The sequence below is a fragment of the Crocodylus siamensis genome, chromosome 7 (genome assembly GCF_052110815.1).
Source record: "Crocodylus siamensis isolate JL-2025a chromosome 7, ASM5211081v1, whole genome shotgun sequence".
In the NCBI taxonomy this organism is placed as follows: Eukaryota; Metazoa; Chordata; order Crocodylia; family Crocodylidae; genus Crocodylus; species Crocodylus siamensis.
The window spans coordinates 1345896-1360303 of record NC_143401.1 but is presented as its reverse complement, the minus strand read 5'-3'; positions in this window follow the sequence as shown (position 1 = coordinate 1360303).

Below are 14408 nucleotides of genomic sequence, written 5' to 3'. Positions count from 1 at the left end.
TGTAATTCAAAGCAATCCTAATCTCTGTATAAACCAGTGCAGACTGCTTAGGGACAGAGTTTATATATGCTGATTGGGCCTTCAGTTTAGCTGATAGTGAATACACCTGCATGTTGAAAAAATGCATTACAGATTTTCAAAATCCTAGCTGCTTAAAAAGAGGGATTGAGGAGGGAAAAAAAGAGAAGAAAAAGCCCCTTCACTTCACCTCAAAGAATAAGGGTTATGTGTGCTCGGTCTGTCGCATCTCTGTGTCTTTCCAGGCTCTGTTGAAACACGAGCACCTGAGCTCTCGTTAAGCGAATATATGCAGCTATCGGGGCGTCATCTTGCAAATGAGGAGTGGGAAGTTTAAATCCTGGTTTTATCCCTATTTCTCACTGAAGCTTGTGACTGCAACAAGAGCAGTCCCTTTTAGCAAAACGCTTTAATTAGCTGTAGGATAATAACAGGGACAGGCGGATCAAGGCCAGTTCTTTGCTGGAATTATTTACTCTTCAGGTTCCTCGGCGACGCAGTCGCGGGGAGCTGGCTTTCAGCAGAAGTGGATAGAGATCTTTCCGCTAACTCCAAGATACACAGGCAAAATCTAGCTCTCAGAGAGATGAATCTGTGATGCTCCCTGGAGAACGCCAGTCTCATAAACCCACGAATGGATTACACTCTTTCATATATGCAGTTTGTTAAAAAAAAATCTGCGATAGATATAACATGGATTCATTTAAATATTTAATATTCCTTAATTAATAATTAATCCAAGTGTAATGTAACACAGGTTACCAGCATGCTGTAAGTTAAAAATATTCTCCATCTCCCAGAACTGTTTGAGAGCAGCACGCCTGGGAGCGTGCGGCAGGATGGGAGCAGTTTCTATAGGCGTAAAACGGTTGTGCATTGCAGGGCCCGGCGCGTTTTGGCACAAAGAGTGTGAGAACAAGGGGCATATGCTACTACATCGATTGTGTTTCTCGGGTATTTGTGAGTTGGTGGAGTGGATGAGCGTTGATGGTCTAGCCAAAAATGACTGGTCCCTATCGACTGCCAGTCACCATCACTTTTGGGGCTCAGCAAATCACAATGAATAATGTATTCAGAGAATTTAGCCCGTGTCTCATATGTGAGCAGGTCATGAGTCCCTTGAAATGATTCAGAAGCCAAATGAATATAACTTGAGACCAGTTTCAACCAACCTGGAGGATAAAATAATCAACTTTGGGCTGTATTGTCTGGTTGTGATTGGATGGATATCACACATGGCATTACTGTGTTTGGGCACAAACTCGTCCGTCTCCCAGGAGCTCCTGGAAAGCAATGCTGAGAGGAGCACAGCCCCGTCGAAGGCATTTGGAAGTGGAAACAGATTTTCTGGGGGCTTTAGTCGCTATGATATGGCCATTAAAGAAATGCCTTGGAAGCCAGCCCTGCACTGGATAGCAAGGACTAGGTATGAGGAGTGGGCACAAACTTGAGGCAGTATTTCACGTGTGGCCATATGGAAGGGCTAACAGCGCGGCACAGTGAAGCTGGAGAAGCCTCGCTCAGTGGCAGAAACCCGGGAGGGAGATGTGGTCGGTGCTATGACCCAGTGCCCTTTTGCAGGCAGAGAAGTGCTGAAATTTTCTGCACCCTGATTGCTTTCCAAAATGCAAGATTTTACCCCGCCTTCAGTGCGGTTCTGCTGGAAAGTCAGCATGCCTTATGCCAGGGGGTGACGGAGAAATGCTAAAACGTAAGTGGCTCCCTCTCTCTGAAGAAGGGTGTTTGTACCCAAAAGCTTTCAAAGAAGAATTTTTTCCAACTCTTTTAGTTGCTCTAATAAAAGATATTGGATTTACCCGAAGAACCTCGCCTGTCAGAACATAAGCCTGCATCAAGTGCGTATTAAAATCAAATGGGAAGGCAGATTCCACTCGCTCTTGCATTGCTGTCATTGAAGTAACAGAGTTGACCATTAAAAAATGGTGAGAAATAGATTACAAGGCGTCAGAAGCGACGCGAGGGTCCGATCGCCCCATGCCTTGCTTTTGCCCAGGCAGAGCTGCCAAATGAGAAGCGAACGGCACCTTCCGCAGGCTCGCCGAGGTGTAATTGCCTGCCACTGTCGGCCCTAAGTGCCTCAAATCTGTATCGCGATATCCCCTAAGGGCAGAATCTGCTATGTACAGAAATTACAAATTGCCTAAACTGCCGAGCCTGTTCTCGTTGTACGTCACACCTGTCGGCTTGTGCAGCGCGTGCACAGTGAGGGGCAGCCGGTCCCTTCAGCCCGTTGCTGTTGGAGCAGTGTCACCCTGCGGCTCCGAAACCTGCCCAAGCGTCGTGGCACGTAAGGCCTGAAGGGTCGAGGCCGGCCAGTTTGTGGAGCCAACGGCACACAGGGGAGCGATGTGTCTGCATTACAGCAGTAAATGAAACAACGATGCGCAGAGGGCCGTCTCGGAGCCTGACCTGTGCCACGCCACGCTCGCTGACCTACTGTGCATCATTCCAGTCGGTCCACCCGTGTCCGGTCCGCGCAGATAGGTGCGAGCATGGGACATGCTTTGTCCGATAACCCATCAGGATTCACACCTGCTGTCTTCCCAGGCAGAGCTCAAGGACCTTGTGTTTGCACTGTGCTTTTCCCGGTGGGATGCCGGCAGGGTTATGATTTCCTTCTCCTGACTTGGAAGAGGACTGCTGAACTCTAACTGGCATGAAGCCAGCTTGTAAGATTACTGTTTGCTGTATGGTGAGAGCGCCTTCCCATTGGTACCTTTTACTTTTAAAAAAGTGACCCAGGCACCTGTCTCGCTGCCGAATCCCACAGATGCATCCCCAGTGGTCAGTCCATTTGCACCGAAGGCCCCTTGCAAATGTCATTTCTCTTACTCGCGGCAACAGACAGAATAATTCAAATGTTGCAGAAACAAAACAGAAATGAAGCATTAAAATGGTTTTAATGTTTAGCACTAAGTACAGAATCGCCATCCTTTTGTATCAGTTGCAACCTATCTTGACATGGCAGTTTGGATGCTGAAAGGTAATTTGGTTAATGCTACAGGGAGGAAAACATGGGCACGGAAGCTCATCCATCATCTTAACACGCTTCATTATGAACCAAGCGAAGATAAAGGCTTCCTCTTATTTTGCACTGTCTTTCAGTTTAGGGACTTTTTATATGTTTCTTTTTTGAAACAAGATGTAATGCCATCTTACCGTGGCCTGTCACACACACTGCAGGGATAAAAGTCATACAGGATAATAATTATTCCGATTATAGCTGCGGATCCCAGTCCTTACTGGTAAGCTCCGCACTGTGCAGTATGTCTTTCACTTCCAGGAGGTCAAGGTGTCTCTTGAACCACTTAATCCAGGAGATATTAGAAGGGGCAAGCAGCCAATGCGACATCTGTGTTACACTTACTCACTATGTCCCCTGGAAACCTCACTCCAGAATTCATGTGCTGTGTGACATTGAATATTTTTATTGCATAAATTGAAGGAAGTAATAAATAAATAAATCACATGGTGACTCTGGAACGATAGTTCCCGTAACTTGTCACTTCGACGTTATTAATGCTTGAGCGTTTTCCATGGTGTTTTTGATGAACTGGGAAATATCTGTATTATCATTTATGAATCCAGCACGTGCAAGTGTGCACACATGTGTGTGCATGTTTCTTGTGGGTTACTTAGTCACAGCCAGGTAAGGCTGAAAGGGACCTCCAGAGGTCATCTCAAAAGGGTGATTGAAGGAACCGGGTAAGCAAGGTAAAGCAAAGGCACCGAGTAGAGTCCTTCAAGAAACAAGGGGGAGAAAGAGAAACCTCATCCATCTCCCGTGAGGTCTGACCAGCTGGCACGAGGACAGATGGACAGAAATGGTGGCATGGCCAGTCTGCTTCTCACAAGGCAGGTGTGAAAGCAGGTGAGAGAGAGGGAAGGTACTGCTGTTTGCAAGGAAGGATTTAGGGCTGGGTAGAGAAGGGTGTGGAGAGACCTTTATCATCCTTACGGCTGCTGTGAGAAGGAATAAAAATATGTTGGAGTCGTGTTAATCCACTTGCTAGTCTCAGGCCCTTGGAGGAGAAGGACTCATGGGTACTGAGGAGCACGGATCTGAGCTGCAAAACTATGTGGGGAGGTGCAGAAAGCCATGCCTCTCACCCCGTTGGGTGCTCTCGAAGGACCAAAAACCCCATCAATGCAGTTTGCCCCAAAAGGATAGGAGTGTTCTTACTTTGGTTCAGCTGAGCTATATATTACTCACTGAGTTGACCAGGAGCACTCAGCTACCCAAGACAGCCGACGTGTTTTGCACGTTGTGTTGCACGTGTACTGGCGATTCAGTATTTTCAGTTTAATTTATGCCTATACCGCAAAGGGCCGGTGCAGGAAGGTGAATGCCATTGCACGTGTGACAACACATCCTATTTGGAGTTCAGAAACATCCATTTCAGCTGAAAAGCTCAGGAAAAAGAAATGAAGCCATAATAATACCTATCAGTGGTACAAAGAAACACCCAAGAGGTTAACAGAGATAAAATGACTAGAATTACACATGCTACTAGAGTTCAAAATGTGTCCCGGATACTGACTGTCATCCAGTAATCTCATATCCTGGTATATTAATTACATAAAGACGCGTGGACTGTGCAGGCAAGAGACAACCTCTGTCATTTTACTGTTTGAAAATGAAGAAGGATGGATGCCACTGGGCCTTACCTCCCTCTGCCCACCCTATAGATATTCTCCAGCCCAGCGCTCACCCAGGAGTGACCAAGGGGCGCTACGTTTTTACTTGACTCCAGGCAATACTGCCTCTCGCAAGCAGTCTGAATGAATTCAGAGTTAATGTTGAATAAAGAGAAATATTCAAGGGAGCAGTGGCCGCTCGGTCAGGTGTGAACTGAGCCGATAACCGACGTACGGACGTGGACCTGCCCGCTTCCCGCGGGTCAGGGAGTTGTGCTCTAGTTGTGTCCTTCCACCGCAGGCACCACCATGGCGAGATGTTTTAAAACCTCGGAGCGTGTGGATGGTCCTGCTGCAGGATTTGTCCTTCGCTTCTTTTTCTGAGAAAACTCTCTCTTTGGGCCCGGCGTGGGCAAACAAGCCATAACGTTAACTCGGAAATAAACTTAAATGATTCTAAATGGAGCATTAAAACAAGTAGGCATAGTAGTTTCTTCTGGTTCATCTGGATTTCTATTAGAAGATGATTGTATGATATCAGTATGAATGTCTTTCCACATGTGCGGTGATCAAATATGGCCATAAATGTGTGTAATGACTCTGAACAATTGCTCGGTGTTGGTAGCCCCTCTACTATTGAATGGTGGAAGGAGGCTGGATATGATCTCGTTAAGTCGTGTTAAGATTGTTCCCTTCATTTTTGTTGTTTGTTTCGGATTCATTCAACTCCTTGTTACTTGTGTGTAGAATATTGCATTTTCTCTATGATATCTTCCATGACTTTCGGAGATAACAAATTAAGAGCATGGTCAGCAATGGGGGTAAAGGTTGAAATGCAGTCCAGCAGATTTGCCCCAGGGACAGGTTTTTTTCACATCTTTTCCCCAAGACCTGGAAAGTTCACACACAATCCTTTTCAGTTTTCTTAGCTTCAATCATGTATTAGCAAAGGCTTCTGATTAAGAACGGGGGCTTAATAGCAGTAAATAAATTTTGACATTTTATTTTTACTCCTGAATAAAAATGTTCATCATGCTGGTGAAAATAAGCAGTCACATTTTATTTAACGGCAGAAAAGATTTGTACATGTGGCCCTGCAGGAGCTGAGGAATCTATTTTCATTATAACAAACATTGATTTTGCATTAAAAAGTCTCATTATTTGAGATAATGACTGTTGGGTTCCTTAGTTATTCTTCTGGTTCCTAAATCATTAAAACTATAACATTTAAAGAGCAAATGGGAATGCAAAGCACCCAAAACTGTATTAAAATTCACGCTCATTTTGTATCTTTAATTAGAGGTGCAATTGTCTTCGAGACAGATATATAGTATCAGAAAAGCATCTTATTTATTTTGAGCTGGTTTAGCTGGCAACAGTATTTCTGCCCACAGAAATACCACTGGACCTGAATATATTGATTTTGGGATTAACATTAGTAGAATTAATAGGTGGGCTCCTGGGGGCTCATTCACCGCAGCAGCGCTCCCATTTCACACCGGTGTAATTCCCGCAGCCGCGTAGCAGGGTCTCAGACCCTTTATTCCTTCCAGCGAGAGTACAAAACATGCCTGCACGCCTGTGCTCCCAGGCTGGAGGGGCTTGTCTGTTTGTTTCTGTAGTTAGAGATGTAGTTTGAATAATTCTGGGTTGTTTTTTGGCTTTTTTTTTAGGGGAAAAAAAAGGGCCAGGAAGGAAGTAAATAAGCCCCCTGCTTTCCCCAGTGCGGTGGCTGCGTGGGCACTAATGTATTCCGTATAATGTTAGAGGCTAGCTGAATGCACCTTCGCACCAACAGCACTATGAATTATTGACATGAGGGATGTTCCCTGGTGTATACTTTTCCAAGGTTATACTCTCTGATACTAGATATTTATTCTGCATAAGGTAGGGATAAGAACCTCATTGGCACATTATGTCTGACACAATCAAGTTTTGGGGAATTTCAACAACATTAGAAGATTTGTATAATGTATTCTTTTAGAGGCAGAGGCTCAGCTTTAAACAAAGCATAATCCCTACTGCATATCAATTCCAGCCTATTGCAAGGAGAAGAAGCAGGACCATAATGCTATCGGCATCATTTCCATTTTGTCTTCAGTGGCAGGGACTATTCACCTAAATATTCACAATCTGCGTATTCATTAAATGGGGCAGAATGACGAAAAACTAAAAATGCAAGGGAAGAATGAAATAGATTTCCTGGAAAGTGGCATAAAATTGAGTTATTAAAGCTAGACGTGTGATAAACTATTTGGAAATAATTAAATAGTTGATATCCGCTGTGCTTTCCAGTTCTCGAACACTGTGAAATTTTAATATTTCTAATGCAACCACTCTTCCTAATCCCCCTGAATCAGATATTGGTTATTTATACATATCTACTCTGTATAACAGAGGAATCTCTCTTCGCGTTTCAGTCATTGTGTCACCCAGCCGCTCCTTGCCAGCTGCTTTGTTAGCCGGGCAGCAGACCCTTTATCCTCCCTACCCTTCATTGTCAAACAACAGAAGAGAAAAATTTCTCCTCCAGCATGTTTGTTTAAAGGGCCGCTGTCAATTTAAAAAAAAAAAATCGGCCCTCCTCCATCCCCATATTTTTTGCAAAATAAATGCCTTTCCCCAGACTGTTAGTTAACCGGTTATGCAGTTTGTGCTGCAGTAATTGTCCAAGTCGTTTCAGGTTTTCCTATTTATACCCCGTGTTTGTGGTTTACGCTCCTCTCGCCAACAGCCCAGAACCCAGATTAGTCATTTTTTTGCCTTTCACTTGAGTCAGCCTCAATCCCCGGATCTTGCGCACGGCTCCAGCACTGGGAGACTTGGGAGGCAAGCGGAAAGACTTCTGACAGGCGCCTCTGTTTTCAGTGAATGGCTTGAACCGACATGCCACAAAGTCATTTCTGCTGATAGCAGATTTTGCAGAAAGCTGTAACGATGCAACAAACAGAGCAAAGCGGTGGCGTCGCGCCCCTCGCCCCGTCTCACTAGGCAGAAACTCTGTGCAGTTGTGGAGCCCTCACGCCCATCCAGCTCCTTCCCTCTCTGAATCCTTCGTCTCCTCGTTTTTGACTCGTGCCGTCCTAAATGCCTTTGCTGCCATGATCTGAAATATGTATTTCGCCGCTGTTACTGGTGGGTTAGCACAGTGGTGCCCCATTACCAGCCCCATGCCTGCTGCTAGTAACGCAGAGGGTAGAAGCTGCCCCAAGATATCCAAGCTGCAGATGGAGGCAAATATCCCATTGTAATATATTTTCAGCATGCGATGATGCCAAAGGTATAGACAGGCAGGAAAATACCGTGCATTTGTTGCCTGAGAAATTGTTGAGCCCCATTTATGGGGTGAGGCATTTCTTCTGCTTCTGCTTCCCAAGCGCACGTGCACGCACGCATCTCCCCTCCCCCTTCCGCACATAAATCACTGGGAAATCCCTTGGACAAAGGAGAGAAGCTATCTAATTGCCAACCGAGCTGCACCATCTCTCTGCTGGCAGAGATGTCCACGTGAGCATCAGCCTCGGCACAGAGCACCATGTCCTCGGTGTCGCGCCGAGCCCCAGGCCTGTGGGCTGAAGGTTTTCAATAGGGCTCGGCACACAGCCATTCCCGTCGTGCTCGAGAACCGGGGTGGAGAATGCCCCATTGTTCCTGGTGGCAGCTGTTGGGTGGAAATCTGGCTCTGCATTCATTAAGAACCATAAATTAAATGCAGAGAAAGGTTCTAAAGCACGCCCGCTCTTGTGCGCGTGTGCGTGTGCACACGTGAAGCCCTTTCGGCGGCAGGAGAACTGCTTTTAAGAAACGAGCTGTTCTTCTGAAGGCTTCTCTCATTAAGGGAGCTCTTGGGTGAGGCTTTCTTCAGGTGTGGCTGCTAGTGTCTTGTCGATGAGTGCCCAGCGGCTTCCCGCCTCCCCAGCACCCTCAGGATTGTACGAAGACAGAGATGCCCCCGGTCCTTGCCCCGTGGTAGCAATGCCTGGCAGAGCGGGCTGTGCCGGCTGGGCTGCATGCCGTATGCGCCGGGGCGTTGGCTCTTCCCATGTACCCGGCCGTGCCACTTCAGCCTTCTCTTCTCTTGCCCATACTTTATTGTGTTTAGACACGTTTGCCGGCTGAGAGAGGTGAGTTGGATGCAGAACCAGAGATTGTGAAGCATGTAGAGAGAAGAGGCAAGAGGACCTCCAAGCCCAGGTATCCTCTGCCTGTGATGAGTCCCGGCAAGCTTGCCCATTCATTTCCTGAGCTCATGCTCCTTGAATTATTCAGGGTTGCACTCTGCCGTTGACCTGTCCGGATATCTGGCTTGTTATCTTCTCCACGGTCTTGTGAAGCTGACAGCTGTGTGGCCTTCTCCTGACTACTCCCTCTTCTATCTCTAATTCTCTTTTTCTCTGCCCCACTGAAGCAGCTTGTGTCTTGTTTCAAGAACCAGAAGCCTTGGCTTGCGTCAAAGCATCCATCCCTGCGTGTGTCGGCTTTGGTCTGGCAGGGAACGACTGGAGCGAGTTGCCCACCTTGCAAGTGCTCACGCTGACTTGTCTAGGACCTGAATCTCACATCTGTCTGCAGAGGCGATTCTGTCTATGGGTCTAGTTCTCCCTGCAGTCTCTACAGGCTTGGTTTGGGGCCCTGGTTGGGTTTTGGTGAGGTTTGATGCCTTCGCTCCTAGGGTCCGTGCGTCATGCCTGTGATTTACTTCTCCAGGAGAGAGCTCTTGCGGTGCTTTGTGCCCGCCTGTGCGATAGCCGGGCCCCCGTATCTTCCAGTCCGGAGCAGAGTGCTGATACGACCGGCCTGCTGTTGAATGGGATCTTTCACCGCAGCTCCTCTCTGGCCTCCTTGGCTGTTTCCTTTGATGGTTGTCTTATTCATCCCGTTCCCAAGGCCCTTGACCTTGGAGTTGCGTTTGATTTGGAGCTCTCTGGAGGATCATGTTAATCAGACCGTAAGGATGTCATACTACCATCCTGGGGACTCTCTCCAGGCTGTGACCTGTGTTGTCTCACCGGGAGGCAGAGACACATAGACATGTTTTTATCATCTCCTGCTTGGATTATAGTAACTCATTACTTGCTGGTCTACCTTGGAAGTGTGCAGCACATGCAGAGCTCTGCTACCAGAAGCATTTTTTAACATTTTTTTTTGCTTCCCCGGATACCCAAATCTAGGGAACTTCTTTGGCTTCCCGTCAGGCATGAACAGAATGATTTAATTACCTTTTTCTTACCTGGGATGTCTGGTCCTGTTGGCTTCACTGCCTTTGTGGCATGGCCGTAGGATCGATGAGGATTACTGATGGAATTTGCTGCCGTTCGTGGTGTCCTGGTTCGTTTGTGGCTCACACAGGGTGAAGGTAGCATCTTGGCATCACCGAACACAGAAGTTTGCTCGTGCAAGCAAAAACCAAATTGCACTTCCTTCATGTTATTCCTGCATCTCTCCACCCTTGCCTTCAGCCAGTTCAAATCCCAGTATGGGAGGAATTTATATCCAACTTTTTTTTGTGTATGAAGACAATGACTAGTTTGCTCTTGTTTCGCTTATGCAACTATTAAACTTCATTATCTTGGCAAAGCCATATGTGCACAGCAGGCAGGAAGAAGAAGGATTGCACTATTGCCTCGAGGCTGAGGTGCTCATCCTCCTAGCAGAAAGGCTCACCCAAACGGAAAGCCATTCAAAGTGTAATTGAGTCATAGCTCGGATGAGGTGTTCAGCTGCCGCCTCTTGAACTTGTACCTCGCCACTTTGCAGAAACACTTGCAAAGAACTACTCTGCAACGGTGGCATTGCCATGCCAGTAATGCACCGGAGGTACGCTGTCCTGGAAGAGCAGCGACACAATATGATGTGTGCAGCCTTTCTGTGGGGTGCTTTCAATGACCTATTTCAGTCTGGACCATTGATTCATATCTGGGCAGAATGGATGGCAGTGTCTGGATTGAACACCGTTGTATTGTAAAGCCTTTAACTGGTAGCGGGATCTCTGTATGCTGTCCAGTGCTAAAGCATCACTTTCTTCTAAGGGCCTGCAAGCAGTTTGCACGTGGGATGCCCGATCCCCGTCTTGCAGTTCAGACAACTCGGGCACTGCAGTAGCTTAAGCCAAAGTCACATGCGGATTAGTTGGAAGGGACAGAAGGAAACTCTGTGACTTGTGCCTGAGTACCCTAAGGTTATGCTGTTGCCCTAACACCCCTTGCCTTCCCTGTGCTCAGAGCATCACAGTTGCAACTCCATGCTTCATTCACTTCTTTGCACTAGATGAGTGGTTTCATTTGCAGACCCCTAAAAAATTTTGAATGGAGGTGCAGACCCACTTGACTTGTAAGTCTGGGGATTCACATACTTTTGATTGATCACAGTCACCCCTTAGACATGGTCTGTGGGCTCCCTGGGGTCTGCGGACCACAGGTTGAAAACCACTGCACTAGATCAAGTCAAGACTTGGGCCTTGAGCAACCTGGTTCTGTCCTCTGGTTCGGTGGCTGCTCAGTTGCTCTTTGTTGGCTTTATGCATGCAAATTTTGCTGGTTAGATGGTTGAGCCACCAGTTCCAACCAATGCATTCTCCAGCAAGAGCCTTCCTCACTCTTTGCTGGGAATAGCTGCAAAGTGTCACTAGCTTCCCCTCCATCCGTGCCTCTCCTCAGGGTGAATTGATCTCTATTCAGAAGGGCTGTGGCTATAAGCAGCCTGCTCCAGTTTCTTTCTCAAACACTTCCTAGCATGAGGGATGCTTCTGCTGAGGTCCAGCTGCAGGGAAAACCCTCCCCGTGTGTGTGGATGAGCAGAAAATACCTCTGATGCCAGGCATAACGGCAGCCTTTCAGATCCTATCAGGAATAGAAGAGGTCTTGCATGATATGTGAAAGCTAAAGGTGAAAAGCAATTGAAGAGGGGGCATGGAGAGCAGAGCTCTGCCAGGAATCACCTTGCAGTGGCATCCCATGGGGGATTTATTTCATGGAACAGGAGCACTAGCAGCCAGAGATGGAGGCCATCTAGTTAGAAGACTTGGCCAAAGGAGACGACCAACTAAATCCAATGTCCATTGACTGCAGGGATCGGCCATATTCAGAGCTCTCCTTTATGATTCAGCCTAGGACTCTGAATACTAAAGGGGATGTGGGAGATTTAAAATTAATTTTTTTTGAATGTGTAGGTAGAAAAGATCTGCCCCAGGAAGCACCGAGACAATACAGCATGCACCACTGACACAGCCCCGTGCAAAAAGGAATCTGAGAGGCTCGAGGTGCAAGGAAACACCTGGGAAAACTAGCCCAGAGGATTCAGGCGATCTTTATCACACCCAGTCATGGTCCAAACCTGAGAGCAATGGAGAAATTTATAAATCACTTTTCAGCCCTGCAGTCATGTGGAGTTCATGATATTATGCCAGAGCTGGGAGGAATATCTGAGATCAGGATTGTCTCCAGTCATCTGAGAGCAATGGAGATCATTGTCTTGGGTTTGCAGAAGGCCGGAAACGCAGCGGCTCGTGACATTGCGCCGTAGAAATGGACTCTTGTCTTCACTTTTGCTTCACCTGTTGAGGATCCTCCTATTCAGTAATCCCTGGTCTTCTCTGTGGGCACGCCTGCTTTTCTGGGTCTGGGGCTATCTCCTGAAACTGCTGCCCTCCAGCCCTCTCAGACTGGCCAACGTGATGGTCCCAGCTCCTGGTTCCCCTCTTCAGCAGTGATCTGGATTAGCCACTTCTGTATCCAGGGAGCAAGAGATCCCATCTGGGAAGCCGTGTGCTCCAGTCCCTGGCCATATCGGCATAGGAACGAATGTGGCATCGCTGCTGAACGGGGGGTTGGGACGTCTCTGTGGTGGGTAACTTGTGCGTGATCCTGGATTTCTGTGGATATGACTCTTATAACAGGGACCCTTGAGAATAGATTTTGCATCTTTAAAAAACTGCTTAGCAATGGCTTAAATAATTTTGCATCTCAGTGTAATCCACTTTTCTTTTCTTTTAGTTTCCATTCAATTCTGCATTTACTAAGACCAAGGCTAAGAGGGCTTGATGCTGCCTAATGACACATTCTGATTCCAGCTCTGCTTAGTGAAGCTGTAAGCAAAAGCATGTAGAAAGGCAGTAATTTATGGTCGTCTTTGCACCTGGCTGCAGCCCTGCAGTCACAGTTGCTCTCATCTTGGGAGCCTTCCCACTTGTACCTCGTTCCTAAGCCAGAGCTGAGCCGGGAGGGACAATTGCATTGTGCCCCAACTTTCACGCTCTCAGAATTGAGGTGTGTTCTGCTCGGAGACAAAACACTTCCGCAAAATGGGATTGTGTTGCAATGCCTGTTTCTGTGTCGAAGGGGCCTTATCTCTCTGACCAGAGAGGCCACCCGCTGCACAATCTCACCAGTGAAATTTTCATCAAAATGAGTGCGTTTCCTGAAATGCTGCAGCTTCAGGTAAAACAGTGTTTTCTGCTCTAGGAAAAAAAAATGTTTTCTCAAAGCCATTCCAGCCAGCTCTCTTTGTTCAGAAAACAATCCGTGGGGTTTGTTGGACAGCCAGAAGAGGAGCATACCTGAGCAAACTTGCGCTTTAGAATATGTGCGACTCGAGCCGTCACTGTTTAAAAGCTGCATCTTAACGGGTATGGGTCTGACCTAGTGCCTGAACCAGGACTCCTTGCTCCAGTCAGTCCATCCGGAGTCAGCCCTAGCTAATGAAGGGAGAGCAGGCCGAGGGAAGAGCACGCAGCCAGAGCGAAGGGGGCTGCACGGTGCAACAGCAAAATGAGCGTCAGAGGGGTGCAGCTGGTTGCCTTTCAAAAGGACATCTTCGACTCAACCATGCTGCAAAAGTCACGTTTAAAAGAGCAAGCCTGAGCTGGCCCTTGGGACCCATGAGGCTACAAACAGATGTTGCCCTCGTGCCACCATAAAAATGTTTATGATAGCACAAAACCCGAGCGAGCGGACGTCCATTGTGCCCAAAACTGTGGCTGTGATAATTTGCAGTCATAGTTTGTGCCGCTTTCTCATAGCGGATGTCTGTTTGCATTGCCCTACAGGATCAGGCCCTGTAGCCCTGGGAGCAACGGGGGCCTGACCCTGCCGGACAGTCGCCCCAGGTGACGTCTCTAGACACCAGTGAAGTGGATCAGCTGTGCTGGGACACATCCTGGCACAGCCGATCCTGCTCCAAAGACACTGTCGCTTATACCCTGAGAGAAGAGATTTACAGAGGGATGCAGCCCAGGGCGTGCGGAGCCGGCGTCAAGCACGCTGCTTGTTGTCCTCCTTCGGTTTTGTTCGAGCATTGTGTTGGGAAAGGCCTGAACCACGAGAGATGCGAGAAGCAGGCAAGCCGCTTGTGACTGCGCCAGGGAGAAGCTCACACAGAAGCACGGTGCTGGACTGCAGAGGGGACGTTTGAATGTGAAAGTCCACCGTGTTTTGGGCGGCTGGCTCTGCGGTGGTTTCGGGGGGGGGGGGCGGTGCACACGCATGCTAAAGGATGATGGCAGGCCAGCGTGCAAATACAGTGAGCAAATCGATTCCCCCCCGCCCCCCAATGTGCTCAGGTGCTCGTATTTACTCAAGTGCTCCGACCCGCGCAGGCTCTCCTTGCTGTTCGGAAGGAGAATCTATTACTGTCTTGTGAACTTGCATTTTCTAAACCGCAGCACGCAGCCCGGTCCCGGGACGCGCCTCCATCCTCGTCCCCAGCAGCCTCCTGCGCACGCTGTGAATTAGGAC